Consider the following 7,935-nt stretch of genomic DNA (forward strand, 5'->3'; position numbering starts at 1 on the left):
GAGAAAATTCTCCAGACACACAGTAAAAAAAAAAGCCGTAAGCACAGAAGGAACCCTACAGGGATGGAGGAAAGCCCTTCCAAAAGCAATACAGTTGTTAAATGAAAATCCCAGTGCCAGATGTGGGTTGTCCCCTATGAGCTGTTGGCCTGAGGGACACTAGAGGCCCCCCAAACAATAAAGGCCATTGCCAATAATACTGGTTGTACACTGGAAGTGGATGCAAATACCCTATTGCTGCATGATGTGAGCACAGGAGAGGGAGAAATCAAGCTTGTACTAAGCTGGAGACTCCGTCCCACTGGATGGGTGGCTTTCGTGGTGCCAAAAGGAAACACACTGATGAATGGGGGTGAATAGTCCCCTATAATTCTCCTCAATGATGGACCCCATGTATTACACTATCAACATATCAAACAAGATGTTCTTGCTGGTGCCATAGTGAAGAGTCTAGTATATGAACAACCAGAAAATTTTTGATTGGCCATAATGCCCACTCCAAGAGGTGGAACACACATCTGGTACTGTAGACCTGGTCAACTCCTTGTGACAGGGGAGAATAAAGGCCGCAGTGGGAAGTCACTGCAATTCCTGTTAGATGGAAATGCTGCACCTGCTAAAGTCCTGATGAAGCATTTGTGTTTACACCCATAGGCTATTATAGCAGTCACTCTTTAGATGTTCCTGCTTCTTGCTGTGTGTGTTTGTATAGTAGCTGGAATCCCACTGAAACTGACCAACAGCCCATGAAAAACAGATGGTGCAGAGACTCAAAAGTTCAGTGCCTTGGCACAATGTGAGGGAGATCATCCCACACCTACTACCCCTTCCAAGGCTCAGGGACTTTTTCGGAAGGGGTTGTGGGAAAGAATGTAAGTGTTGGGAGAAGGGGTGGATTCTAAACTGGAAATGTCCTCTGACCACTGTGGTGGCAAGCTACAGTCACATTGCCTTCCCACACTCATGAAGGAGTTGAGGGGGGAGTCAGTAATCCCACCCACCCATTTGTTGACTTTAGCTGCATGTGGAGAGAGGGTCAGAGGATATATAATTTGAGTACCCCGAGAGGTACCTTTCTCACGATTTTGTGCTGCTGTCACAGGATCTGTATTTGAGTGTGGACTTTATGGCACAGCCATAAATGTGGGGCACCCATTCTCATGTAAATAAACCCCTACCTTATGCTCTGTTAAAAAATAATTTAAAAAATGCCCTAGTAACTACATGAACTCATGGAGATTAAACAATTCACTCTTAATTGATGAATGTGTTAAAGAAGGAACCAAGAAAGAAATAAAGGCATAATACAACCCAACAAACTTCTGAGACACATTCAGAATAGGTTGGTAGAAAGAAAGAGCCAGAGGAAGGGGTGGAGTGTTAACTGGAAGTGTCCTCCGACCACTATGCCAGCAAGTTATAGTCACACCTCCTTCCCACACTCATCAAGGAGTCGAGAGGGAAGTCAGTTGCCCCTCCCACCCAACCAGTCAACCTTAGCTGCATGGGGGAGGGGCAAAGGATATAGAAGCCGAAAGCACCAAGAGGCACCTCTGTCACCATTTTTTAAGGCTGTCAGCAGGCCACAGGATCTGTATTTGAGTGTGGACTTTACAGTGCAGCCATAAATGTGGGGCACCTACTCTTCTGTAAATAAACCATTACCTTATTCTCTATTAAAAACAATAAATAAAGGTAGGTTATGTTATACAACATTGTGCTGCCAATAAATACATAAACCTAAAAAAAAAAATTAGTGATTTTGAATTGCAGTCTAATTGCAATGACAGAAGTGACAGGCCAAGAACAGCCCTGTGCGTGCCCCAGCACACTTGCCCTCCACCTTGTGCTTTTATGGGCATGGCTGGACTCATTTTCCCGTGCTGTGTGTTGTGGGGGAAAAGGTGAGGAAAGGCTGGATAGTCTTGCAACATCTGCAACAAAGTCACTCAGCATTCAGGCCCTTTATATGTAGCGGAGATAGGACGATCTTGCCAGACCCTCAAACTTGCACTTGCTGTAGGGAAGCCCTTGTCCAAAGAAGAGCTGTCCATAAAGAGGAGACCAGGGGAAACAGTGCTGAGAGGGCAGGGAGGGGCATCCTGAACTGCAATTGTTCACCACCCAGCATGGGTACACACGGTTGTTCACCCCCAAAGCAGCCCATGGGGCTATCCATTCCTATCCCCGTGTAACAGAGCCCCTACCTCAAGCACTCTACCCACTGACAGGCACCACCCCAGCCAGGGATGTGATTTGGCTTTGCAAGGCCTCTAGGCTCTCAATTGTGGATGTCATGGCTTGTTTGAGCCAGCTTCAAAATTTGGCAGTCAAGTGATAGGAGTGGCCCAGGGTTCCCCCTGCGAGTCCAACCAATCCTGCAGACAGAGCGAGTCCCAGGCCAATGAGCAGGGGGATGAACACCTCTCTTCTGCGTTAGTGAGGAGCTGTCATCATATTGGTGGCTTCTTCCTTTTCTAGAAGGTAGAGTTGGGGGGTAACAACAACAGGAGTACAAAAGGCAGAAATAGTTTGGTTGATACAAGTTGTTATGGTGCCATTACACCAAAAGAGGACCAGGGGCAGTGTGCATAGGGCTGTGGGTATAGAAATGTGAGAGGCACAGGCCAGGGGAGGGTAAAGCAGAGAAGCTGAAAAAACACAAAGCAAGGAAGGGAGCTGGTCATGGAAGGGGATATTAGAGAGGGGTCGGTGGTGGGTTATCTCCTGGGTGTTCCCGCCGATGATTGAGATGTTAGCTGGAACGGCTGCTAGCAGGAGTCTGGTGAGAGAGGCGCAGAAGAAACACTGAGAACTATTAGGATGGGAAGAAAGCCGGATAAGGTCAGAGGCATATTGGATGTACTAAACCCAAGTTAGGGATGTTTGAATTTGTTAATCTCACCCTCTGGAGAGAGGATATGTGATTTAATCTGTTCCAATTGTGGTGCTGACACTAGCTGATGGGATATATGTATGTCAGTGTTGGGGTATGATGCAAACCCATTACTGTAAATGTTGCCATGAACTCCACTGCACCATCAGTCATCCCAAGGGTTCTTAATTTCTATTGTAAATTCATTTCCTTTGGCTGTATTCATGATAAATGCTGTATCGTTTTTCGGGTTTTTTCTATGCAGCAAAACCGGTATTGACAACCACCATAGATGTCTTTGTCTTGTAGGCAGTCACCCGAATTTCTACAAGGAAAGCATGCCTAAGCATCCAATTGCTTGGAGGTGGAGCGGGGCTGAATGGGGATAGTTACAGCTGTTTGGCACCCCTCTAAGGGGCAGTTGGCAGTGCCAATGACTTGGTTAGCATTTTCATAAGTTTCCCTGACCGAGAACCGCCACCACCATCTGAGTACTGTGTGGGCTGAAGCAGTTAGAATGTAGTATAACCAGAACAGCCGTGAGAATGACCGAGAGCGAGGCATTTTGGGGGCAGGCCGCTTGGGCTTGCGAAACCAGGTCATGGACGTCCCACCATGTGACATTGTGTGCTGTCTTCAGGCGACATTTTCTCCTTCTGCATTGCTTTGTCTCTGTCAAGGAGAGTCTGGCCATTTTCTTGGTCAGAGGGGAGATGTCGGACGTTTCTGGCAGGGACCCAAATAGGCCTTGGTTGATCGTGGGGAAAAGCACAAGCAAAGCCACTTCCCATTGTTAGCAATGGGTCAGGACCCTTCCAGAGTCTGTCCAGAGGGTCCTTCCATCTCACCATTATCTGTGGGAGGGTTCCAGGTTTTTTTCCAGTGGAGGACTATGGGGGGTTCTGTTGAATTTTTTGAAATGTTGAATAAATTTAGGGTAGCTAATGCCATGGACAGTTGTATGTTGGGAGGGTAATTACTCCCTTTTATTTTGTGAGTTGATTTTTTAAGGTTTGGTGGGTTCTTTTGATAATTCCTTGTCCTTGGAGATTATAGGGGATTCCTGTGTGGTGGGATATGTCCCAGTGGGAGCAGAAGGATTTAAAGGTTGAGCTGACAAAGGCTGGGCCGTTGTCAGTTTTTATCTGTTGAGGGAGGCCCATAATGGCAAATGTCATGAGCATGTGGGCAATAAGTTTTTTTTTGTTTTTTTTTTTTTAATTTTCTTGAATTTGTGTGTTGTGCCCAGAGAACAGATCCCCAAGAATTACCACAGAGTCCAGACAGCATGCAAGAACAAAGAGTCTTTATTTGGGCTTAAGCTCAGACTCTCAGACCAAACTAATGTGGTAGACCCATCTGAGAACCCTGATTGCAGGGGGAGGGAGCTTTTCATAGGTTTCAGACAAAGGGAGGAGGGGAATGCCAGAGTTATATTTTGATTGGTCCAAAGAGCCCTTTTAAATTGATTGGTTACAGTCTTGGAGGCTTCTCATTGGTGGGTGCTGCCTTCAGGGCTGCAGAACATGCTGACTGTTATCTTCAGGGTTAGAGGACCCTGTTTATTCCTTATAAAGCCTCAAACCTGCCCCAGCCCCCTGGACATGCCCGGGCTTGCCTAGTCTATGACCATGAGACATCACAAAATGAAGGAACCAGTCAAAATGGAGACAGTGCAGTTTGTCCCTCTGGCTCCCTCAAGCCAAGTGATTTACAGAAGCGAAAAGAGAAGTTAGTCCTAAATAGGGGCAGGGGTCTAGGGAGTCCAGGGGAGGGGGCCAAGGAGAAGGGTTCCATTTGTGCAGTGGCCCAAATGAATTTAAAATAAGTATCCACCATAAAGAAAACAAATTTTTGACAGCTGAATTGGGGGACATGGTAACGTCAATTTGCCAGAGGGTGTTCACCTTCAGGTCGCGGGGGTTAACGACCCCTCTTACGGCATTGCTTCCATAAGAGGTCCTGGCACAGGGCTGTGAGAATGGATATATTAGATATCCATTAGATATCCATTTAGAGGGCTGTTTACATCCCTCTAAAAGGGTGGATACAGAGATGAGCAAGGGGGATAAGGGGTTTTGGTTGAGTTTAATAAAAGATCGTGAGATCCAGGGGAGAAGGTTAGTGACATAAATGCTATCAGAAAATGGGTTGGTGGGCTCATGGACCTCCTTTAGGGCAAGGTAGACTGCATATAATTCTTTATATTGAGGGGAATTATGAGGAAGTTATTGGAAGAGGACAGTGGGTGGTTGGGCAGCGTCCTTATAGGGGATGGCGGCAGCTCCCTGGGAGCCCCCATCAGTGAAGATTGTAATGGCTTCCTCCAAAGGTGTTTGGGAGAACAGATGGGGAGGGAGCCAAGGGAGGGAGGGTAAGGCAGCAATCCATTTAACTCTGGGAAAGTGGTTGTCTATTTGTCCCAGAAATCCCATTAGACTAACAGCTATCTGGGAGTGATTACAGATCAGCCATTGGACATCAGAGAGGGAAAAGGGGTGATGATTTTGTCAGGTTCTTTCCATAAGGTTTGTAAGGAACAATTTCTTCCTTGACATATCATGTTAGCCAAAGTGTCCATTTTGGTTAATAAGCGAGGGCCATTGCCGATAGGGGTGTGAAGCCATTCGAGGACCCCTTGAGGTTGATGGAGGGCCCCAACGAGGGTTGGGGAGGAATTGAAAATCAGGAGGTGGACCAGGGAGGAGGGCTTATAGCAGTGTAGGCTCATCTCTTAAAGGGATTTGTTGATGGCTGTTAATGCCCTGTTGGCCTCTAATGTGTGTGTTCGGATGAAGGATGTTTGTCCTCTTTTAGGCAGTTGAAGAGGGGTTGAAGGGTGTCTGCAGAGAGTGGGAGCCAAGGCCTGAGCCAGTTGAGGTTCCCTGGGTAACTCTGAAAGGAAGCCAGGGTAAGTTGGGAAGGGAAGGGAAGGGAAGGGAAGGGAAGGACAGGTTTCAGTGGCCGGATGGTTGTTAGGGAAATTTCAGTGCCTAGAAACTTTATGGGTGAGATGAGCTGAATCTTTGTAGGAGTGATTTTAAAGCCAGAGGCCTCAAGGGAGGATATTAATTGATCCCTGAAGTCTGGTAAGGGTAGCGGGGGTTCATACCAGGCAAGGATGTGATGGTAAACATAGAGTCCCTTTTTAATATGGGGTTTTAAGGCAAAAGCAACTGCTTCTTGGCAAATGGTGGGGCTGTTAGCCGTAACTTGGGGGAGAACAGTCCATTCATTATCTTTTTGTAGGTCCAGAATTATTGATTGTGGGGACAGAGAAGGAAAATCTCTTATAATCTCTTGGGTATAATGGAATGGAGAAGAAACAATCCTTGATATCAATGGATAACAAGGGGATATTTGTGGGAATGGCTGAGACCAGGGAGAGTCCACATTGAGGGGAGCCCCAAATTTGCATGGTTTTATTGATGGCCCTTAGGTCTTGTAATAAGCGCCATCCCCCTGAGCTTTTTCTTATGGTGAAGATGGGGGCATTCCATGGGCTGCAGGAAGGCTGGATATGTCCTAATTGTAATTGTTCTTTAACAAGTTTTTTAATGATTAGTAATCTCTCCCTAGATAGTGGCCACTTTTCAACCCAGACTGGATCGGCAGGGAGTTTGATAATTAACAGTGGCCATTAGAATTGGGGGTGATCAGTGAATGGGCAAAAGGGGCATGAGTCAGATGGGCCGCTGGGGTCCACTGAGGGACCCTCATCCCTGGTGGTGATAATTACATCGAGAGCTCCGAGGAGGTCTCTTTCTATTAGGTTAGAAGCCACGTCAGCAACCAAAGGGTGGATGTGGCTTTTGTTTCCATCGGGGTCCACCCACATGAGGGTTTCTTTAGTGATGAAGGCCTGGGAGGTGCTCCCCACCCCCACTAACTTGGGAATTGGTAGTAAGGACCATGTCAAGGGAGCTTCCTGTCTCCTAATGATAGTCTTATCAGCCCATGTCGATGAGGCATTTAAAGGGCTTTCCCCCTAATTTGATAACTATTTAGGGGTGAGTTTTTTCTAGTATGGTGGAGGTCCATAAGGTTCTGACCTTAGGAGGTTGCCCTCTTACTGGTGGGGCTGAGGGCTTCCCCAAGAGAAATTTAAAGGCAGGAGTGGTTTTCTTTCTTTATCATATTTGGAACAGCAATTGCATTTTCAATGGAATCCTTTTCTGCAGCGAGGACAGACTGTCTCAGGGGCTTCATTTGTTTTAGTTTGGGTGTTATCTCAAGGGCATTCATTCTTCCAATGTCCCCTATCCCCACATTTAAAGCATTTACCTTCTTGTTTTAAGGCAACTGAGAAAGCCTGAGCTATGGATGTGGCCTTATGAGTGGCCATGCCTATATCTTGGGTGGCCATGATCCATTTATCATAATCCTTTAAGCCTTGACAGGCCTGTTTACATTCAGAAGTCATCCCATCCCAAATGATATTGTGGAGTAAGATGTTTCTTGTCGTAGGATCAGAAATTTTTCTATCTATGCTAGTTTTGGACCTGAATATAAAGTCAGCAAGGGACTCTTCAGGATTTTGCCAGAGGAACATGAGGGATGATTCAGAGGTAGGGCCGGGGAGGGGTAATATGTTCTCAGGCCTGCAAGGCACAATGGCACACCTGGTCATAATACCCAGTCGGGAATCCCACTTGCTAGACTACTGTGGCCCAGTCACCCTGACCAAAGAGGGCATCAAACTTCCAACTGATAGCGATGTTGGGGACCCCTGTTGTGTAAAGTAGCAGTCTCTCCATGTCCGGATAGCCTATGGGCTCAGCTTCATATGCAGAGACTCCTTTTATCAGCAGGGTGCCTTCCCGGCATCTTCCTGACTCATCTTTTGAAGTAGCCATGGCCTCCGGCTCTGGAACTGCCAGCTTTTCCTGTGTGATTTTCAGGCAGTCTGACAGCCTGGCAGGAGCCCACTTCCATATGTAAATAGGGCATCCCACAAAGTACCTATCAGCTAAGGCTTTTACCACTACCCCCACAGTATAAAGTATCCTGGTTTTCCCCCAATAATTGAAGCTGGATCACTAAGGCCTGGAGCCGAGCTT

This window comes from Nannospalax galili, unplaced genomic scaffold (assembly GCF_000622305.1).
Source record: "Nannospalax galili isolate Female #2095 unplaced genomic scaffold, S.galili_v1.0 scaffold469, whole genome shotgun sequence".
Taxonomy (NCBI): Eukaryota; Metazoa; Chordata; class Mammalia; order Rodentia; family Spalacidae; genus Nannospalax; species Nannospalax galili.